This window comes from Colias croceus, chromosome 13 (genome assembly GCF_905220415.1).
Source record: "Colias croceus chromosome 13, ilColCroc2.1".
NCBI classification, from domain to species: Eukaryota; Metazoa; Arthropoda; class Insecta; order Lepidoptera; family Pieridae; genus Colias; species Colias croceus.
The window spans coordinates 10,787,960-10,801,368 of NC_059549.1; the positions used below are offsets into that span (position 1 = coordinate 10,787,960).

Sequence of the window (13,409 nt, forward strand, 5' to 3'; positions counted from 1 at the left end):
AAAATGTATTTCACATTTTTTATAGATAATTAGATGATCTACAATTTTGGTTCAGGTGATTGTATGATAAACTTATCGTCTCAGCGAAAATCGCAAAAAAACCCTATTTTTTTATTAATTGACCTCGAAATTTTTTATTTCCGAGTACTAGAATGACGAGAGATTTAAATATTGATTTTGAACAAATTTCGGCAAGATTGGAATTTTGGTCGTGGTCGTCTTCGTCGTTGGTAGTGTGACCGAAAGGCCCTGGGGCCTTAGACAAACGTACGTAACGCCATGGAATAGAAACTGCTAACGCTAATTATTGACATAAGCTCATGACATTTTGGTAATGGTTCGGTCACACTACCAAAGACGACGACGACCACGACCAAAATTCCAATCTTGCCGAAATTTGTTCAAAATCAATATTAAAATCTCCCGTCATTCTAGTACGCGGAAATAAAAAATTTCGAGGTCAATTATTAAAAAAAATAGGGTTTTTTTGCGATTTTCGCCGAGATGGTAAGTTTATCATACAATCACCTGAACCAAAATTGTAGATCATCTAATTATCTATAAAAAAGGTTAAATACATTTTTTTCCAGGAGCCACCGTTTCTATGAAAAACCTGTTTGTTTATCCATTGATCTCAAAAAAATTTTTTCCAAACACCAATACGACAGGAAATTCTTAAATTTCATTTTTAATTGTGTTTTGCACAATTTTATTTAATTGCGACTGGATGAAAATTTTCTTGGTGGTCGTCCATGTCCTTGGTAGGGTGACCGAATCCTTAGGCAAAACATCATACGCTTATGTCAATTTCTATCGATAGCGTATTCTATTCCTTGGCGTTTTGACGTTCGTCTCGGCGCTCTGGAACCTATTTACACAGCATCCAATCTAATCCAACCATACAGGGAGTCAAGCGATGATATACCTAACTACTGTAAAGTCCAAGTCACGTATAAACTCATTACATGATGTTTGCTCCAGCTTTCAAAGGCAGTTACAGTTCCCTGAGGCCTGACAGTGTCGAGTTAACATCCAGGACAGGGATTCAGGGAAAAAATGCTTTTCGGATAATGTTGTTTAAACTTTTTTGATGCGGACATATAAGTAACTAGATTACCGCCCGCGGCTTCGCCCGCACAGAAGAAAAACCCGCATAGTTCCCGTGGGATTTCCGGGATTGGGTCATTTTCCCGGGATAAAAAGTAGCCTATGTCCTTTCTCGGGTATCAAAATATCTCCATACCAAATTTCATGAAAATTGGTTCCGTAGTTTAGGCGTGATTGAGTAACAGACAGACAGACAGACAGAGTTACTTTCGCATTTATAATATTAGTATGGATTGTTGATGGTTTTTGTTATAGGTAGTAGTTTTGTATGTTTTTGTTAATGCGTTTTGGTAAACTATATATGCGTATCCGATATAAAACTATTTAATTTGGACAGTTCTCCCCTCATGTAGTAAAGTCGTGCGCGATCTCATCGTTATTAATAGATAATTTCTTGAACTAACTGAAGGAAAACACAAAAGAAACTTTATAAAACTTGTTAATTACACAACTTTTTGTAACACTAATATTTTCCGACTAAAGCGATCGAAGCAACTTTCACGAACTTCAAGCAAATTCCGCGAACACATAAAACTTTTGTTTTGTTTATGACGAGTTTCCTCAACTTACTGGATATAAGTAACAATACCCCACTTTATAGTTTCACCGCTGCATGCTCGTTTTTTGCGCATTCCTAGCTGTGACTGGCCGCGGCAAGTTGTAATGGAGTTGTCAAGTGCATGAGTTTACGTATCGAAGCGTTGCGGCACAAGTTTTGAGTGCGGGAGTTATGTGAAGTGCCTGACTTTAGCTATTTGCAGACTTTATATAGTTTGTGTGCTTGATATCTAAGCCGCAGTACTGCAAGTTGTAACTTTTAGTTAGAAATTAGAAATTAAACTTCAAAGTGCATTCACAATACGATTAAACATTGTATTAATTAAACTGGTGTTTCTATTTGATAACTTCACGTTGAAATGAAATAATAAATTAATTAGATCACGTTTTCCGCCTCGTTAAGCATTTAATAAGTAATGAATAAGCGAACATCAAATATAATAAAAAAAATGTGTGCGTGTACTAGTGTACGCACGTAAATGAAACTTCTTTATGACCTTTTTTTCCAAAAAATTATTTACTATATGCAACTGTACAGAAATACGTCGAATAACGCGTGGTAGGGATAAGAAAAAGATGGCGCGTAACGGAAAAATGTTACATTAAATTTTTTTCCAACCCCGATAAAGAAGTTTCACTTCAATAAAATCTTTTGCATGTATAAGTGTAATTGTATACCATATAGAGTCAGAGCTTAAACGTACCATTAAATACTATTACGAACAAATCAGGGCACGGCATGTATAACGTATAATGTATCTTTATCTGAATCGCGATAACTAGCATGATTGTTACTAAAGGCCGTGCCTACTTGTAGTTCCGTTACAGTTAAAGTGAATATAGAATACAGAAGAATTTTATATGATTTCTGATAACGTTTTAACCCAAAAATATATTATAATTTATAGTAGATATAAAGTTGCCTTGTTTTTGAACACTCTGCAGCAATTGTATGCTAGTTTTATTTTATAAATTTGTTATGATGGTTAATAATAAAATGATCAAATAATTTCTCTGATGGACGACTTGCTGATCCTTGGTTAAATTATGAAAGTATTTTGCATATTTAATGAAATATATTTTATTTGATTATTATTGTTTTACTCACAATTAAACGCTTTATTAAAATATTACTATAAACTACGGCTTACTTTCTAAGTATTAAAACGATACTAAAGTCTCATCCATTTATAATCACGCACACTACAATACCTAACACGCAAAGTAATTTGCCATATTAAAAAATTCAATACCAATTCGCAAGTTTAGTATTCCTCGGAGACAACCCCGGGGTATCGTCCAGGGCTTTGACTTGAAGATACTCCGCCTAATTGTGGAATCCCCGGGACGTCAGCGGGATAGCCCGGGATAGATTTATGGCAGTCCCATCCTTGTTTATTATAGTCGTGATTTTTATTTGAACGCGTATAAAAAGTGGTGATGGTGAATCATGTACTTAGCGGAGCAGGGTTCCTTTTGAGAAAATGGATTGCAAACGATAAGAGCCTTATTGAAAACATTATCAGCGAAGAACGAGACGAGCAATCAACATTTATGTTTAAAACGGAAAACACGCCGAAAACCTTAGGCCTACGATGGGACCCGATTAGTGACGTATTTGTATTTGACTATGATAGCGTAATAAATGAATACTCAGCAAAGTTAACGAAAAGAAAATTATTATCGGAAATGTCTAAGCTATTTGACCCATTAGGATGGTTGACGCCACTTACAACAAAAATTAAGATTTTATTTCAAAAAGTATGGTTACAAGCAGATCTTGAATGGCGTGATCCAGTCTCCCAAGATATAAAAAGCGAATGGATAAAAATAAAAAAGGAGCTAAATACGTTAAAATGTATTAAAATTCCCAGATGGTATAAATGTGAGGAGAATAGCACAATTGAATTACATGGGTTCTGCGATGCCTCAATAAAAGCCTATGCATGCGTCGTATATGCCAGAGTCGTAAAAAATAGCTCAATCTCAACTATAATAATAGCAGCAAAATCCAGATTAGTACCGAATAAAAAAGAAGTATCGTTACCTAGATTAGAATTATGTGCCATGGAGTTATTAACAAAGTTAATGAATAAAATAAAAAATAGCATCAGCAGCACAAAAGTTGAAATTTATGGTTGGAGCGATTCAATGGTAGCCCTTGGTTGGATCAACGGAAACCCCGACCGTTGGAAGCCCTTTGTAGCAAATCGGGTAAAGAAAATTCACGAAACAATGCAACCTCAATCATGGCGCTATGTAAAAATGAAGGAAAATCCAGCTGACGCAGCGAGTCGAGGTCAAACAGCATTACAATTAAAAGAAAACTTATTATGGTGGCGAGGTCCGGGATGGTTATTAAGTTCAGATTTTAAAAATAAGCAGCAGCACACTAATTATACGACAAATTTAGAAATAAGAAAACAAGTTAATATTATTCAAAAAGCATACACATCAAGCATAATAGATCATTTATTATACAAATATAGTTCATTATTAAAAATAGTACGAGTATTAGCATGGATATTACGAGCGATTACACCGTCATTAAAACAAAGGCCGACGTATCTCACATTACAAGACGTGAGAAAAGCTAAAACAGCAATTATTAAATATGTTCAATCGACTGAATTCTCAGCTGATTTAGAGCAATTAAAAAAGGACAATAAATTACGATCTAATAGTGCATTATTAAGCTTAAATCCATTTTTAGATGAAAATGGTATTTTAAGAGTTGGAGGACGTTTAAAAAATTCAAACATCAGCGAAGATATGAAACATCCAATAATTATTCCATATAGCGGGCGTTTAACGGAACTACTTATAAATGAAGCACACGAACTTTCTTTTCACGGTGGAGCAAAAATTACTATTTCAATTTTAGGGCAAAAGTACTGGATAATCAAAGGATATCGAGCAACAAAAAAGCAACTTCGGACCTGTATCACATGTAAGAAGCGAGAACCTACAAAATTACATCAACTAATGGGAGATATGCCTAGCTATCGTGTCAATCCAGCTCCTCCGTTTTATCATACAGGAGTTGATTTTACGGGATTCGTCAACGTCAAGATTAATAAAGGTCGAGGAGTAAAAACCACAAAAGGTTACATAGCGTTATTCATATGCATGGTTACGAAAGCAGTACATATAGAGATAGTTTCCGACCTCAGCAGCACAACTTTCATAGCGGCTCTGCGACGCATGGCAGCACGACGCGGAACCCCAAAGCATATATATTCAGATAATGGCACGAACTTTGTCGGTGCAAATAAAATTATACAACAAGAATATAATGAATTAATAAGCAATTTTAGCGATAGTTTTTACAAAGAAATCACTGAAATGGAGATAGAATGGCACTGGAATTGTCCATCGTAGCCTAGCGCAGGAGGAATTTGGGAAAGATCGATAAGAAGCCTAAAACAGCATATAAAAAGAGTAGTGGGAGAGCAAGCTTTAACCTTTGAAGAATACAGCACAATCCTTGCACAGATAGAAGGATGCCTTAATTCAAGGCCTTTATGTTCAATTACGGAAGATGTAGAAGATTTAGATTTCTTAACACCTTCACATTTTTTAAATCAGCGAGCGGAGAATACTCTAATAGAAACAGCACATGATGTCAGGACTAGATGGTACTTAGTAAATAAAACTTTTAATGATATTTGGAAACGTTGGAAAAATGAATATCTCAGCCAGTTGACCGTTCGAAGCAAATGGTTAGAACCTCAAAGGAACCTTAAAATAGGGGATTTAGTGACCATTCACGATGATATTATGCCAGCCGGGAAGTGGCCAGTGGGCCGAGTAGTAGAAACCCATCCAGGAAGCGACGGGTTAGTAAGAGTCGTCACATTAAAAACAAAAAATGGGATCTTAAAGCGGCCAGTAGTAAAGTTATCATTATTACCACTCGAAGAAAAAAGCAATTTTCAGCAAAATAATAATATATCCATTCAAAACAACAGCAGCGAATTGAAAAGCGAAAGAAAGGAAAGTCCAATCATTCAAAACAGCAGCAGCGAATTGGAAAGCGAAAGAAAGAAATGTCGAATCAGACAAAATATTCCTTCAAAACTTGTAAGCGTCGTACTATCATTAATATTTTTTATGAGCATTTTATCCTACTCTACAGCGGAATATAAGTTAAAACAGCTTGAAAGCAATCTATCCATATACTTTGACTCGATGGGCGAAATGCAACTAGCTAGAGACAAATGGAAGATAGTTGCATATTTTGACATGTCTCCATATTGGCAAGGGAACAAAGCAGCTGAACTTTTATCGGATTACTTAGAAAAAACCTGCACTAACATGAATGAATCAAATCACTGCCAGACTATCTTGTTACAAATACGTCACGATTACAATGAACTCCAATACTACAACCAGCTGTTACTGAATCAGCATTTCGACGCGCGGTCAAGAACCCGGCGCGGTCTTTTCAATGCGGTCGGCTCAGTGGCTAATTCATTATTTGGAGTACTTGATCAAAGCTTTGCTGAGAAATATGAACAGGAAATCGAGCTAATTCAAAATAACGCAAATCATATAACTCAACTTTGGAAGAACCAAACATCGGTCCTAGAAGCCGAATTTAACATCTTAAAGCGAACAGAAAAAACCATAGAAACCCAGTACAAAATGTTTAACAGACATTTAAATATCTTAAACAACAAAACAAATATAATCCAATCTGAAATTGAAACCATTCAGGAAGTAACCTTATCAGCAATAGCGTGCAACAATTTAATTCAGAACTTACGTAGAATTCAAGATACTTTATTGGACACTACCACTGAAATTTATCACGGCCAGATAAATGTACACTTATTGTCACCGAAACAATTGCGCGACGAGCTGCAAATTATATCCAGCCAAATATCCAAGGACGTTACGTTACCAATAGAAAACATCCATACAGACCTATATAAAATCTATAAATTAATAAAAGTAAAAGCTAGAATTACCGAAAACTTTTTTATATTTGAAATCCTCATACCATTGATTAGCCGGGACAATTTCCAACTATACAGACTGATACCCATACCCAAGCAAGTTAACAGCAATATGATAAGCATAAAACCAATAGCGGAATATATTTCTATAAACATAAAGAGAGATGCCTACATAACATTAACCTTAGCCGAACTACAAGCATGTCAAAACCAAAATGATATTTATTTTTGCCAATTGCACGGTCCCATAATAAGTTTTAGCAACAATGAACGTTTTTGCGAAATAAAAAATAACAAATGTGAATACAATATAAACAGCTGTAAAAGTAATTGGATACAATTACATGATCTAACTACATATTTATATTTTCAATGCGATACTGCACACATACGTATTCTATGTGATAATGACATACAGTCGCGCCAAGTCAGCAAGGCCGGACTTATATCACTGAGTAAACAATGCATAATAAAGGGACATGATATCACTATACTCATTTAAGCAACTTGAAAACAAGCTATATCTGAAACCGGACATATTAGAAACCAAATTAAATCCCATCCACAATCTGATTAACTCTGCTCTGCCTATCACAAACTACTCTGACAACGAAGAAATCAATACATCATTAAAATCTCTTGGGGAGAAAATAAAAATTATGAAAAACGCTGTCGATGAAACGGATACCTTAGGTATTTCGCAACACGACCTACACCAATATGCCGTATCATATGGAACACTAGCATTAACAATATTAGCAAGCATCTTTTTCTTCGTGTGGTGGCGAAGGAGTCGAGCGACTCCACAGCAGAGCGTCCCAGCAGCCCAACAGCAGAGTGTCCCAGCAGAGCAACAAACTATTCAGTCTCGGACAATACCCCAAGAGTGTGTCGATTCTAGTGTGTGCGTGCATCAAAAAAGTGTTACTAGTGTTCGTGCGTCTCCCTTACCCGAGCGGGGAGAGTGTATCAGTGAAGTAGCGTCATGTGAACAAAACAGACTCAGACGATGGGCAAGTGCGCGTTTTAAAAGGAGCGATAGGTCGACATCGCCAATAGCTAACAAACGCTCTGCTATAATAAGTGACTCGGTGGTGGAAATATAATCTCTAAGCATTATAAACATTTCAAGACTTATAAAAAATTAATATATATCTTCTGTGGGCTTCGGGAGCATGTTCGAGCAGCGAACAAATATTTTATTTTAAATTACTTATTATCCATAGTTACATTACATATTACAATAATTGAGCAATAACGTAAATGAGGTCAAGCTGCCTCAGCAGTATTATCGTGCGACGGCCGAGCCGGCCGGAAAGCGCAGTTCACCCTTAGCAGCGCCCGAGTGCTCTATCCGCTCGAATCCGCGTAAATCACATATATAATTATTAGCAGCCATTAAAGTGTTCCCAGTGGTCCCATAATATCATAGCATCATTAGCAGCATTTATAGCGACCTAAATACAGTCCACTTTCGATGTAATACGTAAACCGTACAGACTGAGTGGACGTTTTGCGAATTGACGGTTTTTGTCAAATGCTGTAGCGGAAATTTTGAGTTTTACAGTTTTTATGGTATCGGATTTTGTATCAAAATGAAATAATAAAACTAGTGACATTATTTAACAAGTGGATATTACGATTTCAATGGATTTAATATTATTAAAAACATAATAATTATTCGCGACCAACTTAACAGAACAATATGATATAACCTTTAAAATATTGCTTTCCTATTCAGTTAATTCTTCATTGTAATTTCTACTCTTTTGAATTCGATATTACCTATCAACAGGCATCTATCACGAAAGGATATGACAAAAACGATATTCTTCACAATAGGATGTTGGATTGGAACAGATAAAGGCGGGAAACACGAGTGTGTCTGCGTCGGGAATCGAACCGGAAACTGGCTTTGTGTGCCACCGCGCAGGAAATTACTACGGTGTACCTATACGGCTTTGATGTTGTTTCGTTTGGAAATATGGAAGACACCTGCGTTATTATGATGCCTAAAAGCAGTATTTTTAAGTGACGGCACTATACGACCATACTATACATAGATATAGGTAGCCACAGAATACATAATAGTAGCTAAATGCTACAGAACGGACACTCTCCGCCTCCCGCCAAAATTAAACACTTACCTCACCCCGCACGATCAGCCTAAAAATGGTCCGCATTTTTCTGCAAGGACGATACGCAACGAAGATTGACAACATTAATCAAATTGACTTAAAGTAGTTTTATTATTTTGGATTTGTGATTATCGTTTTTCGTAGAAAATGGTTAGATATTGTGCTGTTTACGGATGTATTTCATCAGAAAAACGCGATTTTTTTTTTACGCTAGTCACAAATGTGCCAACCATAAAGCGTTAACACACACATTTGCAGTCTCTACAGTGTGACTGTCAAAACGATAATTTTGTATGGAGTGTCCGGGGTGTGGTATAGCTCTATCATTATCTATACTAATCTTATATAGCTGAAGAGTTTGTTTGTTTGAATGCGCTAATCTCGGGAACTACTGGTCCGATTTGAAAAATTCTTTCAGTGTTAGATAGCCCATTCATCGAGGAAGGCATCGAGGCTATATATCATCACGCTACGACCAACAGGAGTGGAGCCACGCGGGTGAAACCGCGGATCACAGCTAGTTAATTACAATCAAGCTTTACGGCTTTTGAAATAAAAATTGTAACGACACTTACGTTCTTGTAGTCTATAAAAGTACAAAAGAGGAAGTACAATATTTTTAAGATCGTTAAACTGTCATTGGGTTCAATAAAAATTGTTATCACATAAAATATGCAGGCGTTTCGGAAAGCGGCGCATAAATTGTCGCAAGCTTTGGGTTGTGGTTATCGCATCGGAGGCTATTTATGTGCTAGATATTATGTAGATTTATATTTTTTAACCGACTGCGAAAATAGGGTGGTTCGTGATATGATTGTGCTTTTATTTGTGGGTCATACAATTTGATTTGATATACCTAATTTTCATATAACTGTAATACACGTGTTTATATTACTTTACCGTTTACAAATATCTATACACAATATTTGACCGTGCATTTATCGAATGATGTTTTCCATTTACTATTATTTTCAAAGATAAACCATAACAACAGATGAACCTATGTGAAGTACTTACGCAATGGTATATTGTACCGGTGAGCGTTTGAATAATAAAACTTCGATTAAGTATTTAAATTATTTCTATATTTCACTTTAATAGCAGAAAAATATTAATTATTTTTATCTTCTTTTCAGGTAAACACCAGAAATGCCAGAGTTACTAAAGGTATTTAGAAGAAAGAAGTTGTCTCAACAACGCTAAGGGAGGATCACAATCACCCCATCCAATGAATGGTCATTAGGCATTTGTATGTTTTTGTGAAGTTGTTTTTCAAGTCAGGTTGAATGTACAATAAACGGTAATTGCGCCATGTAAGTTAACATGTTAATATACTTGGATGTTAGCACCTCAAGTGCTGGTTATAAATATAGAACACTAGCAGTCCGCCCCGGCTTCGCCCGTGGTACATTTTTCGCAATAAAAGGTAGCCTATGTTCTATCTCAGGATCTAAAGATTGTCTGTGCCAAATTTCATCAAAATCGGTTGAGAGGTTTAAGCGGGAAAGCGTAACAGACAGACAGACAGACAGACATACAGAGTTACTTTCACATTTATAATATTATATTATTAGTAGAGATTAGGAGTAGTTGTTGTTAATTAGTAGGTTCTTGGATTTTAAATAAATCTATTTTATACTAGCTTTCCGCCCGCGGCTTCGCCCGCGTTTTCAAAGAAAAACCCGTATAGCTCCCGTTCCCGTGGGATTTCCGGGATAAAATCTTTCCTATGTGTTAATCCAAGTTACCCTCTATATGGGTGCTTAATTTCTTTATAATCGGTTTAGTAGTATTTGCGTGAAAGAGTAACAAACTCACACATACACAGCGTGAAATCTTTCGCAATTATAATATTATTATAGTAGTAAGTAGGGTAAGTACGTAGGAAGTAGGATATCTATAGATAGATGCGTACGGGTGTAGACTGTAGGCAAGGATAATAAGAATAGATGTTATGTTACGTTTGTTAGTATTGTTTCAATAGTATCAATTAAAAAAAGAAACCAATTTAAATATCAAAACCAATTTTAGTTTCTTCGGTAGATGCTGTAGTTTAACTGGTCAGCTAGCTATACAAACATGTTCTGCAATTACGTCACTCGCATTATGAACTACAAACATTACTATTGATTATCGCTAATTGTTAATTACACACATTAGTAACTTGCTGAGTTGCTCACACTCCCGGGAATACGTGTAATTGAGAACAAAGTTTCGCGATCGGTGCCGGCGTGATTGAGTCGAAATATTAACTTGGCTGATATATTTTCCATGGAGAACTTTATTGAAGGGACTTATTTTAAAGAAACAAGTTATAAAAGCTTAGAAAGTGTGATGTTGTTTAAATAATAAATTCATGAGCCATATATCTTTTTACAGCAATAGAAAAATAGCGCATTTTAAACCGATGCAGTTTAAAACTAAGAACAATTTTCTTAACAATAGATACCTAGGTATATTCGTATATTATGAAATATCATGTTCAGTTTTTGTCACAGATTATATTTCCATTAAAAATTAATAATATTGTAAATCTCTAAGCAAAAACGTCGGAGTTGTCCTTAAAGTGAGTTGATTAACAAAATTTAATAAACAAAGTTTATAACGAATATTATAAGTTATATCATTTTCGAAAGGTAGTTTTAGATTATAATTATAGGTATTAAAAGCTTAAACATCGGTCGTTAATTAAAATTAATGTTCATTTTTGAACATTTCACGAGTTTCCTTAATATACGCGACCCTAATTTGAGTTTGGGTATTCTTAAACTTTTGATACTGTGTATATTAGATCCGACGTAATTACATATCGATATATGAATATGAAAATATTTTCAGACTTATTGGCAGTTTCTGGATATATGGTTGATATTTCGGTTATCAGTTAAAATGACTATGACGCAACTACTTCCCAGTTCAATATTAAATATTCTTTGTCTTTTATAATAAATTGTATCGGAATATAATCATTAGAGAGATCGTTATCTTCCTTGCACCAGCTACCTATATTACTTGCTCTGTGGCACCAAGTACCAACATTTAGGTCTAGAGGAGGTGTTTAACATAAATGTCGAGGAAAAGCATTCTCAACCTGTAGCTTGAACAATCACGCTTTTGAAATTTTTAAAAGATATTTTGAGATAAATGAAAAATAAAATATAATCATATAAATAGATTTATGTGAAATCGGTTTAGTAGTCGCAGTCAGTAGTACACGAAAGTCCAACAGCCACACATACAAACTTTCGAATTTTTCTATTTAATTTTATTACTGTTACGCTTAAATAAGCAATTATTCGTGTAAATAACTAATTAACACATTAATGAGACGGCCAACGGAGCTATAGCTCTAGCAGAGGATACACTGATTTATTCAGTCGGAATTGATGGCTTTCACAACCGTTAATGACATCCAACAATATATTGATGGATGTGTAATGCAGTAGATATAATATATGATATCATTATATGATTGTTGTGTTTGTGTTTATATTCAAGGATCAATAAAAATTTTGAATAATGAGTAAAAGCTCTACAGACGACTACGCTTATTTTTTTTAATTAGTTTTATTCAGATGATACTGTTGGTATATTTTAATACTATTGTATAATGCATATCTGCTATTGTATATTTAATCAAAATACGATAATATCTATTAGGTATAAAAATTTGTCGAATACTTGTACATCACTTTATTTGCTTAATCTCCACAACGAAATATGTATATTTTTCTTATTGGAACTAGAATAAAGTATCTACTTTTAATTTAAAATAAGTACGTGTACCTATATTATTTTAAATTGAAACGCAGCGGCACGTGTAAAACTGATACATTTATGATTCATTTGTTTAATATCAGTTGACATAGCACTTGCCTGTATTTTAGTATCTATCGAAACCGATATTTCATAAATAACGCAACGCCCGGCGCCGTATGGAATATGGATACACTGCGAATGAATAATTCACACGAAGACCCGCAGTTTGAACATTTGAATAAATCTCTAATGGTTGCTGATTTGCTTTTTATATTTATGTAGACTTGTGATGTATTGTTTACAGTTTAGTTTTTATATAGGCTTGTCGTCGCCCATTGATGAAAATATATTCAAATATATCCTGTGTTAAATTTGCAGCTTTGCGAATTATCATAATCAGTCGAGTAGTTTTTGAGAACAAACAAATACGATATCTGAATCTGTGTAATACCTTACCCTTTAACCTTTAATATACGAATTTCTAAATAAAATTAACAAAACATTTTAATTTAACTAGTCATACCTAATCATATAGCTATATCATTTTATCAAACTTCAACAAGAAGAGATTGAGAATAGAGAAGAGAAGCAGGGAGAAGACAGAAGGAGTGTCAGACGGAGCCCGGCGTGTGATCTTATTGGTAGTGTGATTGTAATCTATCATAAGACACACGCGGCTCTGTCTGTCATCCCATTACACAACGTGGATGAAGATTTATGGAAGAAAAGAAGAAGATTTAAGTTAATATTATTTATTTTAGAAATTAGTTTCTAGGTTGAAAAATGTTTATGTTTGTTATGAGAAGGAGACAGCGTGTAGAGGGAGCGTTATTAAAGATAAATATCGTATAATTATGTATCGTGTAATGATTCATTTATTATTAAT

The 13,409-nt window shown here is 34.8% G+C and overlaps 1 protein-coding gene and 1 long non-coding RNA gene across 3 annotated transcripts in view; both read left to right on the forward strand.

Moving 5' to 3' along the window:
* Nucleotides 1–13,409, forward strand: part of LOC123697070 (syntaxin-binding protein 5) — a 220,656-nt gene that overhangs the window by 107,223 nt on the left and 100,024 nt on the right. The window lies entirely within an intron of this gene.
* Nucleotides 1–13,409, forward strand: part of LOC123696686 — a 114,785-nt gene that overhangs the window by 84,095 nt on the left and 17,281 nt on the right. For both annotated transcript variants that reach the window (XR_006752113.1, XR_006752112.1), the window contains one exon: nt 9,901–10,077. This is a non-coding gene — a long non-coding RNA (uncharacterized LOC123696686). The remainder of the gene's footprint in view (nt 1–9,900; nt 10,078–13,409) is intronic.